The sequence below is a fragment of the Schistocerca cancellata genome, chromosome 4 (assembly GCF_023864275.1).
Source record: "Schistocerca cancellata isolate TAMUIC-IGC-003103 chromosome 4, iqSchCanc2.1, whole genome shotgun sequence".
In the NCBI taxonomy this organism is placed as follows: domain Eukaryota; kingdom Metazoa; phylum Arthropoda; class Insecta; order Orthoptera; family Acrididae; genus Schistocerca; species Schistocerca cancellata.
Window position 1 is genome coordinate 835,807,677 of NC_064629.1, and position 20,573 is coordinate 835,828,249.

Consider the following 20,573-nt stretch of genomic DNA (forward strand, 5'->3'; position numbering starts at 1 on the left):
CTGCTCTCTACGCCCTCCGTTATAACTGGGCCCTTGTACACCCGGAAACTGTACTTTTCCTGCAACATACTCTTGAACTACAGCAATCGATCACTTGTCCAGAACGCGGAAGTCTTTTCATTGCGAAAGAGGTATGGATACTTTGCGAGTGCCTTCTGCGCTAAAGTGTTGTCGGCTACGTAAACAAAGATAGTAGACAAACAAAAGCTGAACGAAGGGCAAACGAGCGCTAGGAGACCAACGAGAGAAGCGCTTATTGACTTTAGAAGCAAAATTCTTTCAACCGATCTGACCAAATTCCTAAGATGTTTTGGTCTTACGTAAATTTAGCGAGCGGATCGAAATCATCTATTCATTCACCCAGTGACCATACTGGCACCGAAACGGTAGATAACAGAGAGGAGGCCGAAATAGTAACTTCGGTCTTTCGAAATCGTTTTACAGAGGAAAATCGCAGTACGGTCCCCCATTTTAAATCATCGTACGAACGCCGAAATGGCAGATATTGAAATGACCGATCGCAGAATAGAAAAGTAACTACAATCCCTTTGTAATGGAAAGGCAACAGGACCAGATGAGATGCATATAAGATTCTACAAAGATTACGCGAAAGAACTTGCTCCCCTTCTAGCAGCAGTTTATCGAATATTGCTGAAGCAACGAAAGGTATCTAGCGACTGGAAAAAAACGCAAGCAAGGATCGTAGGACAGACGCACATAATTACAGACCTATATCGTTGACGTCTGTTGCAGAATTATGGGATATGTTTTATGTTCAAGAATTACGATATCCTTGGGGAACCAAAAAAACCTCGTCTGTGAAAGTCAACATGGATTCCGCAGAGAGAATGCGAAACTCAGTTTGTTCTGTTCCTCTATGCCGTGTTACTTGACTTCAGGAAGGCGTTTGACACCGTCACGCACTGCTGTTTAGTGAATAAAAGTACGAGCTTACCGACTATGGGACCAAATTTTGCGACTGGATTTAAGACTTACTTGCAGACAGAACTCAACACTTCGTTCTTAACGGGAAAAAATCGACAGATGTAAATGTAATTTCCGGAGTACACCAAGGAAGTGTGACAGGGCCATTTCTGTTTTTAATGTATATAAATGAGCTAGTAGAAAGCCTCGGAAGCTCTTTAAGACTGTCCGCAGATGATGCAGTTGTCTACAAGAAAGTAACAATGCCAGAAGACAGTACAGATTTGAAGAATAATCTGCGGAGGATTGATGAATGGTGCAAATAAATATAACATATTGCGAAACATAGGAAAAGATGGTTCAAATGGCTCTAAGCACTATGGGACTTAACATCTGACGTCATCAGTCCCCTAGACGTAGAACTACTTAAACCTAGCTAACCTAAGGACATCACACACGTCCATGCCGGAGGCAGGATTCGAACCAGCGACCGTAGCAGCAGCGCTGTTCTGGAATGAAGCGCCTAAAACCGGTCGGTCACAGCGGCCGGTATAGGAAAAGAAGTGCATACTGTACAACTACGCTATTGGCGACAAATTGCTGGAAACAATATCCACTGTAAAATATCTAGGAATAACTATCCAGAACGACCTTAAGTGGAATGACCACATAAAGCAAATAGTAGGGAAAACAGATGCCGAACTGAGATTCATACAGGAGGAAGCTTAAAGAAATGCAATACATCCGTGAAGGAAGTGGTTACAGGGCGCTTATTTGATCGGTTCCTGAGTACTGTTCATCTGCCTGGGATCCTTACTGATAGAAGAGAGAGTGAAGATCCAACGAAAAGCGGAGCGTTTCGTCACGGGATCATTTAGTCGGCGCGACAGGGTTACATAAATGTTTAACGAATTCCAGTGGCGGACGTTACAAGAGAGGGGTTGTGCATCACGGAGAGGCCTACAATTGAAATTCGAGAGAGCATTTTCCGGGAAGAGTCGGACAGCATATTACCTCCTCGCACATACGCTACGCGAACTGACTATTACAAGAAAGTTTGACAAATTAGAGCTAATCAGAAGCTTACCGACAGTCATTCTTCCCACGGGTCATTCAGGAGTGGAACAGGGAAGGGGGGATCAGTTACTGGTATCAGAGGTACCCTCCACGACCCACAGTTACGTGGCTTTCGGAGTATGATGTAGAGGTAGAAATGTTTCGAGTATTTAAGACACTGAGCTCGAATTTGGGAGGGCGGGGATTGAAATCCCTCTCCTGCCTTCCAGAGTGAGGTTTTCGGGGTTTCCCTGAATTATTCAAGGCAAATTTCTGAGATTGTTCCACTGAAAAGAACGTGGCCGATTTCCTTCTCGCTGCGAGATTACGCTCTTTGTCTAATGACCTAACACCGACAAGCTTTAGGGGCAAGTTCCCTGTATCAGAACAAGGAAAAATGTCTGGTAAATATGGGTTCTAAAATGCCTACCTTAGGAGCTGTGAGCACTCGTTCATCTTCGTTACTATGAAGCAGATCTCTTCAGCTGCAAGGCCTTTGCTTTCCATATTTTGGGAGGAGATAGGATGGACCAAATCAAGAAAAAAAGCCCAGTTATCATGGGGTCTAAAATACTCACCTTAAGATCTATGAGCACTTGTTGAATAGAAGAGACGTGTTTCACACTAGCGACGAATAGGAAGAAGTGCTCATTGCTCTTAACGTATGTATTAAAGTCCCCATGTTTACAAGACCTTTTTGTCTTGGTTCGGTCCATACTACCTCCTCTCAAAATATGGAAAGCAAAGAGTCTGAAGCAGAAGAGATCTATTTCATTGTGTCGAAGATGAACTAGTTCTTAAGATACGTATTTTAAAGCCCATTTGTGCTAGACGTTTTTTCTTGTTTTGGTGTAAGGAATCTGTGCCTAAAGCTTGTCGGTATTTCGTTGGGACGCCATGTATATTATGCTTAAGGAACTTTTGTAAGTAACAGTGCTCTTAAATTTCCACAATTTCAAAATAATTGTAATGGGTGATTCAGATGCCCCTACTGCTGTCGCTCTATGCCACCCCCAATGTTATATCTGGCCTTCAAAAACCACGTGCAAGATTTTCACATTCTCTCCTTCGCTACGCGCAAACTACTAGTCCTACAGCAGAAATGAACAGGACCTTATTTGTAGGAAATTTGATGTAGTTAAATTTCATACGTTTTCGCTGGACGCCACTGTTTTCGTGTTATTAAAGAAAAACGGACACAAGTGACCTTCAAACGCACCTCCACCCCCACACTCATCCCTCAGCAGTCAGGCTTTCTATTATGTTGTTCGTGGCACCCGCTATTACCACTGTACAAAAATTTCCGACTACTCGAACTATTCCCGATATTCGGCCTTTTTTGGTCTCTATTGATTGGCCTGTTATGCGATCAGTGTAGTCAGCTATTTCGTTAACATTATTAATTTAAACGTGACCGTGAGGTTAGAGAAAGAAAAACGACTTTTGTAAACGTTACGCTAAAACTTATTATGTTGACAGTTCGATCCAGTGTTAACCCTTACAAGCACAGTAGTTTCATAGCCAAAAGTCCTGACGAATACGACGATGCAATATTTTTTTTTGAGCTGTTAAAATTCAGAAAATTGTTAGGTAAAATTTACTCAAACGTCAGCTGCACAATTTGTAAGTACTCAACTAAGCTGGTAGTGTAATAAGGGCAGTCAATGAAGACCAAAAAAAATGTCGAATGTGGAAAATAATTGATGCTGTTGCAGATTTTGTACTGTGGTAGGAGGGAGTGTCATGAACAACATACTAGAAATCTTGAGCAGTAGGGGCTGAGTGTGGGAGTGGGGGTGCGTTTGAAGAACACCTTCGTACGTTTTTATTGAATAACTTGAAAACTACAGTCTCTAGCGAAAACGTACCCCAGTACCAAATTTAACTATGTTAAATTGACTACAAAAGAGGTCCTATTCATTTTTCTGTAGGACTGATAGTTTAAGCATACTGAGTGAGAGAATATGGAAACCTCGCGCGTGGTTTTTGAAGACCGCATATAACATTGTGGGTTGCATAAAACGACAACGGTAGGGGTAGCTGAACCACTCTGTTAATCAGAAATTACTGTACGTCAAGAAACGTCACCATCGACAAATTTACTTGTTTTTGCATTACACTGAAGTTATGAGGCCGGTCCTGTAGCTTATACAGATCAGGGATAACATTTAAGTCGCCATATCTTTGGAAGAACAGTGCACGTGTGAAGGGGAACTATTTTTCGAAGCGCTCGTTCGCAAGACACATTACATAAATAAAATGGTTACTGACAACAACACGCCGGCCAAAGTGACCGAGCGGTTCTAGGCGCTACAGTCCGGAACCCCGCGACCGCTACGGTCGCAGGTTCGAATCCTGCCTCGGGCATGAATGTGTGTGGTGTCCTTAGGTTAGTTAGGTTTTAGTAGTTCTAAGTTCTAGGGGACTGATGACCTCAGAAGTTAAGTCCCATTGTGCTCAGAGCCATTTGAACCATTTTTGACAACAACAATCTTTTTGTGTTTAGAAACGAAACAACTGTTTTTCCTTCAGTTGGAGGTCCTCAAACATATTTTATACTGGATAAAATAAAAAAAATCGTAAATCCAATACATGAAATGAAACTCTTCGTCTCTTGGTTGGTTGGTTTGAGGATTAAAGGGACCAAACTGCATAGGTCATCGGTCCCTTCGTCTCTTGCCCGAGTGTAAACCACATGGAGCGATAATAAGAAGTTAAAACGTCCGTATTCTGTAGATTCCTGTAGTAGCTACCTATAACTGTAGGTGGGCAATTGAGTCATAAAATGCGCTAGAGTTAATTCACACTTCACAGGAATTTATCCCACTAGGCAAAACATTTTGCAATGTAACACGCAGAAAAAGGGGAGGTGGTGAATGTTAGAACTGGTTCTTTATTTACTATCAGCACGGCACGGATGTTCCAGGAGAATCTATACTTCAGAAATATTTGAATTTATTTTAGGTATTATGAGCGATGACAGAGTTTTTTCGACTTTACTTCATGGAATATAAAGTACTGCTCTTGTGCTCGTTATTTAAAATACTTACAAATATGTTATATTGCAAGGAATGAAAAGCAACGGCGTTTGTATAAACTACGCTGTTGCTTCCTGTTTCCCCATAGTTGTAGGTCCATCACAAGATACTCCTACAACGACGGTTCCTTCGGCATTCGAGCGAAACGGCAAACTCACTCTTGGTAACGTATCGTTTCAGAAGCCGATGTTTTATGGTTAGAACAGGTTTCGTGTCAACTACAGCAATCATTTTCGTATTTGACAGTGTTTTCTCAATATATTTTATGAAAAATTGGTTTCTCGATATACAGGTCAAAGAGGACTGGATGCCGAAAACTAATAATTAAAGATCTAACAGTAGCAAAAGGTAAAACACGTACGAAAAAAATCGATACTTGAGTTTTATTTATGAAATAAATATCCACTAAGTATACTAGCCATAATAAACGAGTGGACATTGGTTGCGAAGAAAGAAAATCACAAACCAAATGTTGTATTTGAGCAAAATGGCAACAGCACAGGGGAAAAGGTATCACCTAAGACACTGTACTCTCTGAAATAAAGTAGTTATTTACTTGTTCTTTAAATTATTCCCTTAAGAGGAGGAGAAAAACTGTGGACGCTCTTTTACATTTAATTTAATGGTCTAATCCGCAATAGGCTCTCAAACGTTTACCTTGCGATTAGCCTATCCCTAGAGTAGGAAGCTCTTTCGGAAAAATGTTGTTTTGAGACTTACTTAAAGTGTGAATGTAGCTATGCCCATGGTCAAAATTGGATTTGCTGTTTGGCACAGCTGGCATGTACCGTCTAGTTTCTGACGATAAAGTGGTACAGGATATGTATTTCTTTGTACGCAGCAAGGAAAGCGATTCCAATCTTATGGTCAACATTTCGAAAGCTACCCGAGCAGTGTTCATTAAATGTTGCGAAGTCTTTGTTCACAGTCTGGATTCCAACCGGACTGTACAGAATGATGTCCATGAAAATGGGAGTGTCATACCAACTGCACACCTAAAAATACTTCGCCTACCAATCACGCCACAAAAGGTAAATAAGCGTTCATTAATGTGGTAGTCTACTGAGTAGTAAATTTGTTAGTTTGATTCACAAATATAAAATAATAAATGAAATAAAAAGTCCTGTGCATTTTCTTGTGGTGGTTTAATTTAGGATCGGAATCAGGTCAGCAATAATTATTTTGGTATTAATGACTTCAAAATGAAGCTATCTACAGGTAACATAAAATCAAATGACAACTATATCTGCATTTCTTAGCCAAGATTTCGAGCTCAGTGTGCATTCGAATACGACATAAGTGAAATAGAGTACTTCTGTTCATGAACTGATCGCAGACAATATTTTCAACATTTTTTATGAGGGCTGCTCGCACACTAGCAAAGAAAGCTCTTGCGAGACCACAAAATGAATATTCGATAGACACTCTCGTCACAGCCGTCTGTAGATGGGACATTCTAGTCGAAAACTGGTCAAGAGATGTTCAAAAAAATGGTTCAAATGGCTCTGAGCACTATGGGGCATAACATCTTAGGTCATCAGTCCCCTAGAACTTAGAACTACTTAAACCTAAAGACATCACACAACACCCAGCCATCACGAGGCAGAGAAAATCCCTGACCCCGCCGGGAATCGAACCCGGGAACCCGGGCGTGGGAAGCGAGAACGCTACCGCACGACCACGAGATGCGGGCCCAATCAAGAGATGTCCTTAAATATGAACGAAAAGGATATTTGTCACTGTTTACGTTTTAATTTCAGTACAACTACTGCTTCGCGAACACAGGTACCTACGATTGTCACATTCATGACATTCTCGCAGTATTGTTGGAAAACGAAGGAAATTCTGCACCACACATAAGATCCGTCGTCCTGCTCTAGATCGACAGACAACTACGTTTTAGACTACAATGCGATCTTCACACTAATTTCAAGCTAAAGTTTGCTTAATCCAGTGAGTGGTATTAATTAAACATGTTTCCAGGTCAGGACCTGTAGAAAATTCACGAAATATGTAATTATTCCGCCATAGGTATACGCCTCAACTTCAGCGCCAGAGTCTAAAATAGGTCAGAATCCGCAGAAAATTCGTACGATCCGCAATTACTTCGTTAAAGGTATACTCGACTTCAGCACCAGAAACTAAAATGGGTAGCACACGCGTTAGTGGTGAAAAAGGTTGTAAGAAGAGTAATTAACGGGGTTGAAAATGATACTGAAATTATTTGGTGCTAATCAAGTGGCAGAACTGGTAGCAATCGAGAAAGCAAAATTTATGCGGAAGAAGTTGCGGGAAGGAGTAGCGGCGTGCTTACCTGTGGGCGTAGCTGTGCGGCGGTGGCGCGAAGGCGGAGGCGCTGGCGTGGAGTTGGGTTGGCGGCGCCGCGATCCGCCTTATACCGCCGCGCCAGGCACGGAAGGGGGGGGGGGGAAGGGCGGTGGGAAGGGGGGGGCAGTGTCATCCCTTGCCTGCTCCGCACTGCCACCCACCTGTTGCGCAAGCAGGTGATGCGCGCCAATTGCGCCATATACCCCGATAGGGACCTGTAGCAGATGCCAAATTTCTTAGATTATTTTCCACTTTCGAATTGGTGGCTAGCGTGGACTCATAAAACATTGTTCATGAAAAACAGAGTAAGCGCTCAATCTCACATGACAACCTGGAGCCACGCGGAGTGGCCGCGCGGTTTGAGGCGTCATGTCACGGACTGCGCGGCTTCTCCCGCCGGAGGTTCGAGTTCTCCCTCGGGCATGGGTGTGTGTGTTGTTCTTTGCATAAGTTAGTTTAAGTAGTGTGAATGTCTAGGGACCGATGACCTAAGCAGTTTGGTCCCTTAGGAATTCACACACCTTTGAACATTTGACATCCTGGAAGTTACAGATCTAGACAAACTAGTGGACGTAGTATTTCTTCACTTTCGGAAAGCTGTTGAATCTGTAGAACAACAACGCTTTTGAAGAATGTGCGATCGTACAGATTGTCAAACGAAATTTGTTAATGACAAGAATTTTCTGATAGGGAGGACACAACATATCATTTTGGATGAAGAAACATCCACAGACGTAGACCTGATTTTAGGTGTGCACCGGGGAAATGTGTTAGGACCCACAATGTGCATTCAAGTAGTCTTGGAGCCTTCATATTATAGCTCATAAACGACATTATATAGACAAAGAACAAGCTGCTCTTTCATATACATATAAAACAAGTGGTCCTGCCTTTTGACCCATATTGGTCATGTACATCATATGATCTAAAAGTATCCGGGCACTCAAATGTGATGTCCCTTATACTGTAGTCTGACATGTCATTATATGAGTGCATTATTTGTACTTATTTTATTCTTGGCATTGTCTTCCAAATGATTGTTCAGTCATATTCTATTCTGTCTTTAACATACCCCCTGATGAAACGTGGCCCTTGTTTCGGTAGGGTGGCTTGCGTTCCTTAGCGATGCAGATAGCCGTACCGTAGGTGTAACCACAACGGAGTGGTATCTGTAGAAAGGTCAGAGAAACATGTGGCTTCTGAAGAGAAGCAGCAGCCTTTTCAATAGTTATAGGGGCAACAGTCTGGGTGACTGAGTGGTATGCTAGTACTGCGAACGGATGAAAGCAAGTTGAAACTACAACCTTTATTTTTCCCGGGGGTATGCAGTTCTACTGTATGGTTAAATGATGATAACGTCCCCCATTCGGATCACGGGGCTCGTGACTGCTCAAGACGATGTCGTCATGAGGAGAAACAAAACTGGCATTCTACGGATTGGAGCGTGGAATGTTACATCACATAGTCAGGCAGATAGGTCAGAAATTTTAAAAAGGGAAATTGATCAGTTAGTTAGATATAGAGGGAATTAGCAAAGTTCGGTGTCAGGAGGAACAGGACTTCTAGTCAGGTGAATACAGGGAGGGGTGATGTAGGAGAGGGTTTAATAATGAATAAGAAAATAGGAATGCGGGTAAGCTACTATGAACAGCATATTAAGCATTATTGTAACCAAGACAGACAGGAAGCCCACACCCACCACAGTAGTACAAGTTTGATATGCCAACTACCTCCGCAGATGATGCAGAGATTGAAGAAATGTATGACGACACAAAAGAAATTATTCAGATAGTTAATTTAATAGTAATGGGGGATTGGAATTCAATAGTAGGAAAAGGAAGAAAAGAAAAAGTAGTAGGTGAACATGGACTGGGGGAAAGAAATGAAAGAGGAAGCTGCCTGGTAGAGTTTTGCACAGAGCATAATTTAATCATCACTAACACTTAGTTTAAGAATAATAAAAGAAGGTTGTTCGCACGAAAGAGACCTGGAGACACCGGAAGGTTTCAGATTGAATATATAATGTGAGACAGAGATTTAGGAACCAGGTTTTAAGTTGTAAAACATTTCCAGTGGTAGATGTGGACTCTGACCACACTTTATGGGTTATGAGCTGTAGATCAAAACTGAAGAAATTGGAAAACGGTACGAAATTAAGGAGATGGGACCTGGATAAGTCGAAAGAACCAAAGGTTGCTGAGAGTTTCAGGTGGAGTATTAGGCAACAGTTGACGAGAACAGGGGAAAGGAATACAATACAACACAAATAGATAGCTCTAAGAGATGAAATGGTGACCGCAGCAGAGGATCGAAAAGGTAAGAAGACTAGGCCTAGAAGAAATCCTTGGACAAGTCAAGAGATATTGAATTTAATTGATCAAAGAAGAAACTATAAAAATGCAGCAAAAGAAGCAGGCGAAAGGGAATACGAACGTTTAAAAATACCTTTGACAGAAAGTGCAAAATTGTTAAGCATGAATGCCTAGAGAACAAATGTAAGGCTTTAGAAGCATATTCCATTAGCGGAAACATAGATACAACTTACAGGAAAATTAAAGTGGACTTTGCGGAAAAGAGAAGCAGCTTTATGAATATCAAGAGCTCAGGTGGGAAAACAGTCCTAAGAAAAGAAGAGAAAGCTCAAAGGTGGAAGGAGTGTATAGAAGGTGCTTACAAGGGAGATAAACTCGAAGGCAATATTATAGTAAGGGAAGTGGACATAGAAGAAGGTGAAATGGGAGATTTGATATTGTGTGAAGACTTTGACAGAGCTCTGAAAGATCTAAGTCAAGGAGTAGACGATATTCCGTCAGCACTACTGATAGTAGCCTTGGGATTGCCGCCCATGACAAAACTCTTTCATCTGGTATGCAAGACGTACGAGACAGGCGAAATACCGTCAGACTTCAAGTGTAATGTAGTAACTCCAATCCCAAAGACAACAGTTGCTGACAGGTGTGAAAATTAACAATATATCAGTTGGATAAGGCATGGCTGCAAAATACTAACACGAATTCTTTGCAGAAGAATGGAAAAATTGGTACAAGCCGATCTCGGGGAGGGTCAGTTTGGATTCTGGAGAAATGTAGGAACACGTGAAGCAATACTGAGAGTATGACTTATCTTAGAAAACAGGTTAAGGAAAGGTCAACCTACACTTATAGCTTTTGTAGATGTGGAGACAGCTTTTAATAATGTTGACTGGAACACTCTCTTTGAAATTCTGAAGGTAGCAGGGGTAAAATACAGGGAACTAAAGGCTATTTATAACTCATAAAGAAACCAGATGGCAGTAATAAGAGCCGAGGGTCATGAAAGGGAAGCAGTGGCTGAGAAGGGAGTGAGACAGGGTTGTATTGTAGCCCACCACGATGTTATTCAATCTGTACATTGAACAAGCAGTAAAGGAAATCAAAGAAAAATTTGGAGTAGGAATTAAAACACAGGGAAAAAATAAAAATAAAAGTTGAGGTTTGCCGATGACCTTTTAATTCTGTTAGAGACAGCAAAGGACTTGGAAGAACGGTTTAATGCAATGGACATTGTTTTTAAAGAAGGTTCTTAGACGAACACTGGCAAAAGCAAAACGAGGATGATGGAATGTAGTCGAATTAAGTCAGATGATGCTAAGGGATCGAAATTAGGAAACGAGACACTTAAAGTAGTAGATGAGCTTTCCTATTTGGGCAACAAAATAACTGTGAATGGCCGAATTAGAGAGGACATAAAATGTAGACTCGCAATGACAAGAAAACCATTTCTGAAGAAGAGAAATTTATTAACATCGAATATAGATTTAAGTGTTAGAAAGTCTTTTCTGAAAGTATTTGTCTGAAGTTGGTTCAAATGGTTCAAATGGCTCTGAGCACTATGGGACTTAACTGCTGTGGTCATCAGTCCCCTAGAACTTAGAACTACTTAAACCTAACTAACCTAAGAACATCACACACACTCATGCCCGAGGCAGGATTCGAACCTGCGACCGTAGCGGCCGCGCGGTTCCAGACTGCAGCGCCTAGAACCGCTCGGCCACATCGTCCGGCTTTGCCTGAAGTGTAGCCATGTATGGAATCGAAACATGGACGCAAAACAGTTTGGACAAAAAGAGAATAGAAGCTTTCGAATTGAGGTGCTACAGAAGGATGTTGAAGATTAGATGGGCACATCACGTAACTAATGAGGGGGTACTGAATAGAATTGGTGAGACAAGAAATTTGTGGCACAACTTGATAGGACACATTTTGAAACACGAAGGGATCACCAATTTATTACTGAAGGGAATTGTGGAGGGTAAAAATCGCAGAGGGAGACCAAGAGATGAGTGCAGTAAGCAGGTTCAAATGGATGTGGGTTGAAGTAGAAGACGCTTGCACAGTGCTGAGTAGCGTGGAGAGCTGCATTAAAACGGATCTTCGATCTGAAGAACAGAAAAAATGATACAAAGAAAAATACAGATAAGAACTGAAACGCAAGAGACCAGGAACCTTTATGCCAAAATACTCAGAAAATGTCCCTGAACAACCTCTGAAATTTTGTCTGTGGATTTCTGACTCACCTTTTATAATAATGGTGCAACCTGATTTTCTCGCATAGAGAAAGGTTTGTTGAGGTGATAATTCTATTATCTGACAGAAAACCGCAGGGATAACTGAGAAGTGAACGCCACACCTTGGAGGAAACAGGAAAGAATGTTATAATCTGCCAAGTGCAGGCTCGGATGAAGTTATGTGCCAACAGTGGTAATTAAAGTTTAATCTACTCGAGAGGTCGGTATTGCACACCATAATTATTGTTTACTAAACATATATACGTAACTTACTGCACAATTATTCTGCGTACGATCTTAAAGTAAATTGGTTATTACACTGTTGCTCGTGACTTGCAAAAATATGACATTTCCGGTGATCTTTCGGCCAGGATCAACAATGTTTCAAAACAGAGTGTACCTACAATGCTCTCCTTCCTTAACGTTCATACCATTTTTCCACTAGTGCACAAATGTGTACAAGTGTGCTAATGTATGTGTGTCAAAATTCAGCTGCAAAAAACGAGTAACAGCTGTTACTATCAACGAGGCAAACAGCACAGAAGTTCCAACTGAGGAAGAATAGCTGAAAATATTAACAATGCAGAACAATGTGAGCTTAATAACAAGACATGTAGTACACTATAGTGTCCTTAAAGTGTCGTAAACCATCCCAAAGTTAAGACACGCATATAAAAGTGATAAAAGCAGGATATTTGTTCCATAACAACAAACAGTTAAAAGGGATGATGGTTTCCTGAAGCTGCCATACACGTTGATCTGCGAAGTGGCATGCTCCCTGTGTGGTGATTCTTGCTATTTAGGAAGCAGATATGAGGACTTCGCAGCGTGGTGCATGTGGTGAATATCTTCACATGTGAGAAGTTGATTCACCAGAGCAGGACACTGCGAACGACTATCACTGTCCATAAAAGGGTAGCCTGGACCAAAAGGACTTCTAGAAAGTCCGACATATGATCGCAGTATCTAATCTTGGTGCTTGTGGGCGTTAACAATATTCCACCGACCAACTACGGAAATGTGAAGCTCTGGACGAATCTCGAGCATGATGCTTAATTATACTAAGTGCTCCCACTCCTATAAGATTGGTCTATCTTCTCGTTATTCCTGTAATTGTACTAGCTAATCGTTTACCTCCATTTATTCAATCTCTATGTAGTTAAATGCACTTCTGCACTGGCGTGTGCGGGGAACACGGGGCCAAACGCAGACCAACTTCTCTGAACAATCAGCACACGGTGTGTCGAGAAACTGTAAATCATAAGGCAGCTGCAAGGGCTGCAGACAATTATCTTGAAGATATCTTTGGATTTCGTCATGCAGTTAGGCCCATATATCGGTCCTGTTGTTTAGTAGTTAGTCTTGGTCGACCTTGTTTCCCTTGTCTCCGAAGTGACGCCAAAGCCTTGTAATGACACAGCGGGGCATAATCAACGCAACAGCGACGGCTGTCTGTGACTTGCTGGGAGGAATCTGCGGATTCTATCCTGATAAACCGTTATGAGAGTCACACAGCTGAGACAATACTCCATATGCACGCAATTTGATTAATAGTCGCTTGTGAGGAACGGTATCAAAAGCCTTCTGGAAATCCAAGAATATGGAATCGATCTGAGATCCCTTGTCGACAGCATTCATTACTTCATGGGAATAAAGAGCTAGCTGTGTTGCACAAGAACGATATTTTCTGAATCCGTGTTGGTTATATATCAATAAGTCATTTTCTTCAAGGTGATTCATAATGTTCGAGTACAGTATATGCTCCAAAATCCTACTGCAAATTGAGGTCAGTGATATGGGTCTGTAATTCAATGGGTTACTCCTATTTCCTTTTTTGAATATTGGTACGATCTGTGCTACTTTCCAGTCTTTAGGAACAGACCTTTCGTCAAGTGAGCGGTTGTATATGATTGCTAAGAAAGGCGCTATTGTGTCTGCATACTCTGAGAGGAACCTGACTGGTATACCATCTGGACCGGAAGACTTGCCTTTCTTAAATGATTTGAGTTGTTTCGCAACACCTAAGATATCCACTTTTTTGCCACTCATGGTAACAGCTGTTCTGGTTTCGGATTCTGAATTATTTACTTCGTCTTCTTTCGTGAAGGAATTACGGAAAACTGTATTTAGTAACTCCACTTTAGTGGCACCATCATCGGTAACATTTCCATCGCTATCGCGCAGTGACGGTATTGACTGTTTTTTGCCACTGGTGTACTTTACATACGACCAGAATCTTTTTGGGTTTTCTACAATATTTTGAGACAATATTTCATTGTGGAAACTATTAAAAGCATCTCGTATTGATGTCCGCACTAAATTTCGAGCTTCCGTGAAGCTTAGCCAGTCTTAGGGATTTTGCATTCCTCTGAATTTGGCATACTTTTTTCGTTGCTTCTGCAACAGTATTCTGACGTGTTTTGTGTACCATGGTGGATCTGTCCCGACTCTTATTAACTTATGCGGTATGAATCTATCTATTGCTGTCGGTACTGTATCTTTGAATTTGATCCATATCTAGTCTACACTTACATAATTAGCTTGGAAGGAATGGAGACTCTCTCTTAGGAAGGCATCAAGCGAATTTTTGTCTACTGTTTTAAATAGATATATTTTGCGTTTATTTTTAGTGGTTTTGATTGATATGGTTTTGAGCCTCGCTACAGTGACCTTGTGTTCACTGATCCCTGTATCCGTCATGACGCTCTCTATTAGATCAGGATTATTTGTGGCTAAATGGGGATCTCAGTGTGGCTCTTCCACGGAATTGTAGGCTGTGCCAAAAAGACAAAAGAATCGCTGAACAGGAGGCAAAGATTTGTGCCTTTGAGGCTGAATCAGAACACGCTAAATTTGAACTAGATAGGCGGAACGGAGAAAAAGATCATGAGAACTGGGTAAAGGTAACAAGTAAAGGGCACAAGGAGGGCAGCTCATCAACTCCTTCATCTGCATTTAAGCTTACAGTATCGAATAAATTTGACTTGTTACCTGATGTAGGAGGGGAAGGGAATCATCCAGCTGTGGGTCACAGGAAGGTGCAGCAGACTTCAAGCAAAGAAACACACCGTAGCTTGGTATCAAAAGAGAGAAAGAAGAAATGAGTCCTCATGGAAGGTAGTAACCATGAGAGGGGTATAGACCAGATGGTACAGGACAAATTAAGAACTGGGTACGAGGTCACAAGTATTGCGAAACCAAGTGCTGGCCCCAGCCAGGTGATAGAAGACATAGGGAATTTGTGCAAAGGCTTTAGTCGAGAGGATCAGCTCTTTGTAGTGCATGGAGCGGGGATCAGCCTGGCGTAGGACAGGAATTACAGCGTTAGGGGTGACCTGGATGAACACACAGTTGTCTGTTTTGTGGAGGTCCTATAATGGCATGACCATCTCTGGGTTATCACTACTGTGAGCTGGTTACTGCTGGCTGAAATGGAATCTCATATTGCCTGTTGCTACAACTGGGAAATGTTGATGTACTAGATATGGCCTACACCTAATTAGGAGAGAGAAGTATAGGTTGGCTGAGCTTCTTGCAGAAAATATATGGGTGTCAACCATCACACAGAGCAATTTCACTGTGGTTACTGCTGTCAGAGGGGTACCTTTTTGTTTATGTCAGAATCAGAATTCAGGCTGCCTGTTTTGAAAGAAGTCAGTATAACAGAAGAGCCCCACAAAATGCTTAAGAATGCACACAAAAGGAAGGTTAGCTTGTTTCATCAAAATATTAGAGGATTGATCAATAAGTTAGAAGAGCTTCATGTCTGTCTGGAAAATTTAAAGAATTGTCTGAGCGCCATATAACCACAGGGTTACATAGGTTACATATAAAAGATTACATTCTACAGATTTCTCATGCAGAACGAATATCGGAAAAGGAGGAGTTGTTACATATATTAAGATAGAACACAAGTTAAAAAACATTGAGACAAGGAGATTTTGTGAATTAATTTTCAAAAACTGTTCACTTTAAACTGTAACTGTATACAGATCCACAATGAGAAATTTTGAGCTGTTAATCAGGACTCTTGATTCCTTACTACGCTATCTGTCAGACAACAGCAAGCAGTTAATAGTCTATGGTGACTACAACGCAGATTTTATAAAGAGTTCTGATAGGAAAAAAGATCTGGAAACTTTATTTGGATCTCAAAATTTGATCTCAGTAATTAACTTTCCAACACAGGTGGATACTTGATAATGTTTTCTATGGTGACACTCAAACCAAGACAATAACTGTTTACCAAGTAACAAATTCTCTCTCTGATCATGATGCACGTTTAGTTAGGGTAAATAACATAGTGCCTTCCAGTATGTATAGTCCTCAGTAAAAATCAGTTGGAATAACTAATGACGCCTCGACAAATGTTTTTAAAAATAGCTTACAAGAGATGACCTGGAATGAAATTTACAATGAAGCAAATCTTAAGATAAAATTTAATCTATTCCATGATAATTTCATATCTTTATCTGAAAATATCTTTCTGCATAAGCTAATCAGAAATTGCATTGAACAGCCATGTAAAAACCATGGGTCACTAGAGGGGTTAAAGTTTCTAGTGAAATGCATTTGCTGGCAAGAACAGTAATTGCACACTACAAAAACTATTCAAAATTACTATGAAAAGTTATTAAAAATGAAGAAATATGCACATAATATCAGAAATCAGTAATTCTGACAACAGATTTAAGGCTATATGGATTGTTTTACTGCACATACAAACAATTCTAATTGAAAAAGTGTTAACATTTTAGTAGAAAAAACTGTTTGGTTGGTAAAATGTCGAAGTGCTTGTCTACGTAGAACAAAATTCAAGAATTTCGCTGAAAACTGTTCTTGACCTCGATTCAGGAAATTAGTTTTCATAATTCTGTTTCACGTGCCAAAGTAGTAAGTAATTTGAAAAACTTTTCTCCTGTGTCTAGTCAGACATGAGAAATAAATTCGTGTAGGGTTATCTGATTTTTGGAAAACGCAAGTAAATGGCCCACTACCACACAATATGCAGATGTGATGATTGTTCAAACTCATCTCTTAAGTTATCAAACCTAGTGAGACTTCTGAAATAAAATGCCCTAGAACCATGAGAGACCATAATGACCATTTCCCTTGGATGTACAAATAGGAAGGAAGTCATTTCCTCAACATGGAAACTTCAATGCCTTGTGAATGCATTTTATTGTATGCTGGAACGTCATTCGGCAGTGAAATCTGCGTTTTGGTAAACACCTGGAACAATTAACGTTTTTAGGTAGTGTGTCGAAAACATAACTGTTCAAGTAGATACGTACACTCCTGGAAATGGAAAAAAGAACACATTGACACCGGTGTGTCAGACCCACCATACTTGCTCCGGACACTGCGAGAGGGCTGTACAAGCAATGATCACACGCACGCCACAGCGGACACACCAGGAACCGCGGGGTTGGCCGTCGAATGGCGCTAGCTGCGCAGCATTTGTGCACCGCCGCCGTCAGTGTCAGCCAGTTTGCCGTGGCATACGGAGCTCCATCGCAGTCTTTAACACTGGTAGCATGCCGCGACAGCGTGGACGTGAACCGTATGTGCAGTTGACGGACTTTGAGCGAGGGCGTATAGTGGGCATGCGGGAGGCCGGGTGGACGTACCGCCGAATTGCTCAACACGTGGGGCGTGAGGTCTCCACAGTACATCGATGTTGTCGCCAGTGGTCGGCGGAAGGTGCACGTGCCCGTCGACCTGGGACCGGACCGCAGCGACGCACGGATGCACGCCAAGACCGTAGGATCCTACGCAGTGCCGTAGGGGACCGCACCGCCACTTCCCAGCAAATTAGGGACACTGTTGCTCCTGGGGTATCGGCGAGGACCATTCGCAACCGTCTCCATGAAGCTGGGCTACGGTCCCGCACACCGTTAGGCCGTCTTCCGCTCACGCCCCAACATCGTGCAGCCCGCCTCCAGTGGTGTCGCGACAGGCGTGAATGGAGGGACGAATGGAGACGTGTCGTCTTCAGCGATGAGAGTCGCTTCTGCCTTGGTGCCAATGATGGTCGTATGCGTGTTTGGCGCCGTGCAGGTGAGCGCCACAATCAGGACTGCATACGACCAAGGCACACAGGGCCAACACCCGGCATCATGGTGTGGGGAGCGATCTCCTACACTGGCCGTACACCACTGGTGATCGTCGAGGGGACACTGAATAGTGCACGGTACATCCAAACCGTCATCGAACCCATCGTTGTACCATTCCTAGACCGGCAAGGGAACTTGCTGTTCCAACAGGACAATGCACGTCCGCATGTATCCCGTGCCACCCAACGTGCTCTAGAAGGTGTAAGTCAACTACCCTGGCCAGCAAGATCTCCGGATCTGTCCCCCATTGAGCATGTTTGGGACTGGATGAAGCGTCGTCTCACGCGGTCTGCACGTCCAGCACGAACGCTGGTCCAACTGAGGCGCCAGGTGGAAATGGCATGGCAAGCCGTTCCACAGGACTACATCCAGCATCTCTACGATCGTCTCCATGGGAGAATAGCAGCCTGCATTGCTGCGAAAGGTGGATATACACTGTACTAGTGCCGACATTGTGCATGCTCTGTTGCCTGTGTCTATGTGCCTGTGGTTCTGTCAGTGTGATCATGTGATGTATCTGACCCCAGGAATGTGTCAATAAAGTTTCCCCTTCCTGGGACAATGAATTCACGGTGTTCTTATTTCAATTTCCAGGAGTGTATTTCCTCCAAGACGGTAATTTTGCTTTTCTTCTTCTTCCTTTTCCTGGTATTATCCCATACTTTTCTAGCACTTTAGCAAACGCATGGATGCTTGCTAGTTTACACCGCAACAGAAGCATATAGCAGGGGATGTATTATATGTACTGCTTGGTAGTATACACTACAGCTAATGTATAATACTTTTATTGTCTTTGTTGGTGTCTGTCTTAACAATCTCTTCCTAGTTTATAGATAGATAATTTAAACTATAGGCAGGCAGAGCACAGTTTATAAGCTTTTCTAGGTCTGGATTATCTGGAAGCCGTACTTCAACACCATTCGGCTCTCTTGGGTTGCTTTGTGTTTTGAATGAGTTGTTTTGGCTTGAATAAAAGGACTGAAACAGTTGGTACCTTAATACTCTTAGTATGAATAATTCTGTGACGATTTTGTCTAGGAATCGGCATAATTTCAGGTTCTGATATCGATACCAAACACTGCGGCGAATCTTTGAAACTGTTATCGAAAAGGCTTGGTATCGAGCAAAAGTAGAAACAGTAGAAGCCATATTGTCCACATTCTCCAGTCGATCCATGGCTGTGTACTACTACGTCTTGAGCACATAATAATACTTGGATTTCACCCACTGTTCCGACTGTGGGGCATCAGCACGCATTATCTTGAAGTTAGACTAAATCCATGTCCTATCTTGTTCCAATATGGAGCATTTTGTCCTTTCTTGCCTTTGTCTTTTAATTCAAACATCAGTCTAAATATATTTTTCTTCGCTGCTTTATTCGGAAGTATTACAGTCATTCGACTTGTAATCTTCGGCAACATCTAGTTCACATTTGAATTTCAGTGGTACCTGAAATAAGTTGACAGAACACTCAGAAGATGCAACAAACCCACTAAAGAGACAGCCTACATTACACTTGTCCATCCTCTGCTGGAATATTGCTGCGCGGTATAGGATCCTTACCAGGTAGAATTGACGGAGGAGATCGAAGAAGTGCAAAGAAGGGCAGCTCATTTCGTGTTATCGCGCAATAGGGGTGAGAATATCACTGATATGATACGCGAGTTGGGGTGGCAGTGACTGAAACAAGGGCTGTTTTCCTTGTGACGAGATTTATTTACGAAATTTCAATCATCAACTTTCTCTTCCGAATGCGTAAATATTTTGTTGACATCCACGTACGTTGGGAGAAATGATCATCTTAACAAAATAAGAGAAATCAGAGCTCGAAAGCAAAGATTTAGGTGTTGGTTTTTCCCACGCGCCGTTCGAGAGTGGAATGGCAGAGAAGTAGTACGAAAATGATTCGATGAACCCTCTGCTAGGCACTTAAGTGTGAATTGCAGAATAACCATGTAGATGTAGATGCAGTTCCGCACTACAGTCACTCAGTGAAATTGCAGTCCACATTCTGCAGCATTATCCACACATATCACGCATTCCAACACAGATTACACGCTTAAAACATTATTTAAGGGCCGCAAGCATTAGGTCTACAGATTAGCGCTCCAGGTGTATGGTATAACGTTACAACAAAAACTATTCACTCACTTGACTGCCGTATCAGTTAACTGACTTAATCACTGTAATGTATGCAAACAGTATGTAAACAAATTACTAGTGCAAACTTTTCTAAATCAGATATTTCAAATTTGACTACTTTCCCGATGTATCAACTTAATAATGAATGGACTCACTCTACTTAAATTGCTGCAAAGGAAAACTGAATAATTAAACGGATTCTCTAGGTAATTGTGGCAAAACGTAAACAACAATACGACTACAACTCGACCTTACGATCTTTTCACGTTTTCTGGAATAACAGTAAAGAAAAGTGATACCTTTAATAGTAAGCTTAAAAAACACACAAATACATGTATTTAATGAGTAATTTGTGCTAAACTAACTATTATTACAATCTAAATAATTCATATTTACAAGGGCACAAAAACTAGCACGTATCAC